A 3730-nucleotide genomic window follows, 5' to 3' on the forward strand; every position below is an offset into this window, starting at 1 on the left:
CAGCTCTATGCATTTTGGCGAAGGTAATCACTTGTCACCATCCCTCCCATCAAGAAAAAACATTTCCATCACTTTAAAAATTTCCCTCATGCCACTTTTCCATTAATCCCTCCTCATCCACGCAGAAGCAACCGCTATTCTGATTTATAACACCATAGATCCATTTTGTTTCTTCTTAAACTTCATATTTTTGGAATTATAGTTTTTAAAATATTCAGTTATGTTGTTTCAAGTAACAGTAGTTTCCTCGTTGTTGCTGTTGTACATTGAGTGCTTGTGTTCTCCCCAAATTCATATGTTGAAGCTCTAAACCTCAGTGTGGCTGTATTTGAAGATGGGGCCTTTAAGAAAATAATTAGGTTGTGAGGTCATAAGGGTGGGGCCTTGATCCAATAGGATTAGTGTCCTTATAAGAAGAGGCACAAGGCAAAGGTCATGTGAACACACAGCAGCATGGTGGCCACCTCCTAGCCAAAAGAAGAGGCCTAAAAAACCTACTTGGCCAGCACCTTGATCTTGGACTTCCCAGGCTCCAGAACTGTGAGAAATAAATGTCTGTTGTTTAAGTTACCCAGTCTGTGGTATTTTGTTAAGTTACCCAGCCTGGGCAGACTTGCTGAGTAGCATTCTGCTGTTTATTTCTATCCCACAGTTTGTTTATTCCCATAAATGGAAATTTGGATTTTTCCAGTTTGGGGCCATCATGTGCAAATTTGTGTGACCAACTTGAATCTCTGTATTATATGATAAATGTACGTTTAACTTTATTAAAAAGCACCAAACAGTTGTCCAAGGTGGTAGTACCATTTCATATTCCAACCAGAAATAAATGAGAGTTCCAGTTGCTCCATAACCTTGCCAGCACTGGGTATTTTCAGTGTTTTAAATTTTATCCATTTAAGTGGGTGTAAAGGTCTATCTCACTGTGGGTTTTTTAATAAATTTATTTATTTTTGGCTGCTTTTGGTCTTCGTTGCTGCATACGGGCTTTCTCTAGTTGCAGTGAGCGGGGGCTACTCTTAGTTGCGGTGCGCAGACTTCTCATTGCAGTGACTTCTTTTGCTGCAGAGCACAGGCTCTAGGCACACAGGCTTCAGTAGTTGTGGCAATTGGGCTCAGTGGTTGTGGCTCATGGGCTCTAGAGCACAGTCTCAGTAGTTGTGACACACGGGCTTATTTGCTCCACGGCGTGTGGGATCTTCCCGGGTCAGGGCTCAAACCCGTGTCCCCTGCATTGGCAGGTGGATTCTTAACCACTGCACCACCAGGGAAGCCCCCACTGCGCCACCAGGGAAGCCCTAGATATCTAGTTTTTGAAATACTTTCTTAGGTCTTTTGTTCTTTCTTATTGCATTGTCTTTTATTTTTAATTTGTAGGAGTTTTTTTATATTTTGAATATGAGTCCTTTGTCAGCTCTATGTATTGCAAGTATTTTCTTCTAGTCTGTGGCTGTCTATCCACTTTCTTAATTTTATATTCTGAAGAACAGGAGTTTTTAATTTTGATGAAGTACAATTTATTTATTTTTCTTTTATGGTTAGTGCCTTTTGTGTCTTAAAGAAATTTTTGCTTACCCCAAGGTCATAAAGATATTTCCTGTTTTAGAAGCTTTTTCCAGAAGCTTTATTGTTTTAGCTTTCACATTTAGGCCTCTAATCCATTTGAGTTAATTTTTGTGTATAGTGTAAGGTATGAACTGATGGTCATTATTTTCCATATGGATATCCAGTTGTTCCAGAACTATATGTTGAAAAGATTATCTTTTCCCCATTAAATTACCTTTGAAACTTTGTCAAAATTCAACTGAACCATATGTGTATTGACCTATTTCTAGACTCTCTATTCTGTTGCCATTGATCCTTATGTCAATAACATAGAACATCTTAAAAGCAGGTAATATAAGTCTTCCAACTTTATTGTTTTTCAGAATTGATTGTTTCTTCTAGGTCAGTTGGATTTCCATATAAACTTTAAAATAAGCATGTTGATTTCTACAAAAAAAAAAAACACATTGAAAAGATTATCTTTTCCCCATTAAATTACCTTTGAAACTTTGTCAAAATTCAACTGAACCATATGTGTATTGACCTATTTCTAGACTCTCTATTCTGTTGCCATTGATCCTTATGTCAATAACATAGAACATCTTAAAAGCAGGTAATATAAGTCTTCCAACTTTATTGTTTTTCAGAATTGATTGTTTCTTCTAGGTCAGTTGGATTTCCACATAAACTTTAAAATAAGCATGTTGATTTCTACAAAAAAAAAAAACAGCTGAGGTTCTCATTAGAATCTATAGGTCAATGCATTGAATCTATAGATCAATTTGCAGAATTGATATCTTAACAATATTGAGTCTTCCAATCAATGGACATTGTAAACCTTTAAAATTACTCTCAGGAATGTTATGTAGTTTTTGGTGTACATGCCTTAGTCCTATTTTGTTAAAATTTTCCCTAAGTATTTAACATTTTTTGGTATTTTTGTAAAAGTTCTTTTAAAATTTTATTTTTCAACTATTTATTGATAATATATAGAAATGCAATTGATTTTTTTACATTGTCTTTTTATTATGCAAATCCTCCCATTAGGTATAGTAGTGGTTTTATAGATTCCTTTGAATTTTCCATGCATTAAATCATGTTATCTGCAAGTAGTTTTATTCTTCACTATCAATTTTTATATATTTTATTTCTTTTTCTTGCCTTGTTACATTGGTTAAGATCCCTGAATCTATGTTGAAGAGTTGTGGTAAGAATCCTTGTGTTGTTATGAATTTTAGGGGAAGGTGTTCAATCTTTCACCACTAGGTATGATGTTAGCTGTAGATTTTCATAGATATTTTTTATTAGATTGAGCAAGTTTCATGTTATCTCTTGTTTGCTGAGAGTTTTCTTTCTCTTTTTAAAAAAATCATGAATCAGTTTGATTTTGTTATATGCTTTTCTTGAATCTATTGAAATGTTCAGATGGTTGTTCTCCTCTATTCTATTAACATTGTGAATTACATTGATTGGTTTTTGCATATGAAACTAACTTTGCATTCCTGGGATAAACCACATTTAGTCATGATGTATTGTTTTTTATGAATTGGCAGATTTAATATGCTAATATTTTGTTTAGGATGTTAATGTCTATATTCATAAGTGATTTGGGCTTGAAATTTTCTTTTCTTATAATGCCTCATGTCAGATTTTTTTTTTGCCATTCAATTGGTGTCTTTACTCATACATGGTGATTTTTCCCATGGAGAAACTGTTGAAGGGAGAGGAGGGGAGGGCTGGGTGGGGAGTCATGGCTTGTTTTTCCTCCATCCAATGGAAGAAGTCAGAGAAAAATATGGAGCACTTTAAAATCATCCTTGTGCAGGGGCCATACTGATCTGCTCCGTATCATTCCAATTTTAGTATATGTGTTGCCAAAATGAGCACCCTTTGTCAGATTTTGATATTAGGGTTATGTTATGCTGGTTTGGAATTGTTTGTTCTTCCTTTGTTCTCTGAAAACATTTGTATAAAATTGGAATTTTCTTTTTAAATTTTTTAATAGAATTCACCAGTTAAGCCACATAGGCCTGGAGTTTTCTTTGTGGGAAGGTTTTAAATTACGAATTCAATTTCTTTAACAGATATTGGGTGATTCAGATTTTTCACTTCTTCTTGGTTCAGTCTTAGAAAGTTTTGTTTTTCAAAGAATTTTTGATTTCCTGTAAGTCATTGAACTTACTGC

At 34.6% G+C, this 3730-nt stretch overlaps 1 pseudogene; it reads right to left on the reverse strand.

The window, feature by feature from the left end:
* Positions 1-3334: 3334 nt before the first annotated feature.
* Positions 3335-3432, reverse strand: LOC112066038 (uncharacterized; annotated as a pseudogene).
* Positions 3433-3730: the final 298 nt, after the last annotated feature.

This window comes from Physeter macrocephalus, chromosome 14 (genome assembly GCF_002837175.3).
Source record: "Physeter macrocephalus isolate SW-GA chromosome 14, ASM283717v5, whole genome shotgun sequence".
NCBI lineage: Eukaryota > Metazoa > Chordata > Mammalia > Artiodactyla > Physeteridae > Physeter > Physeter macrocephalus.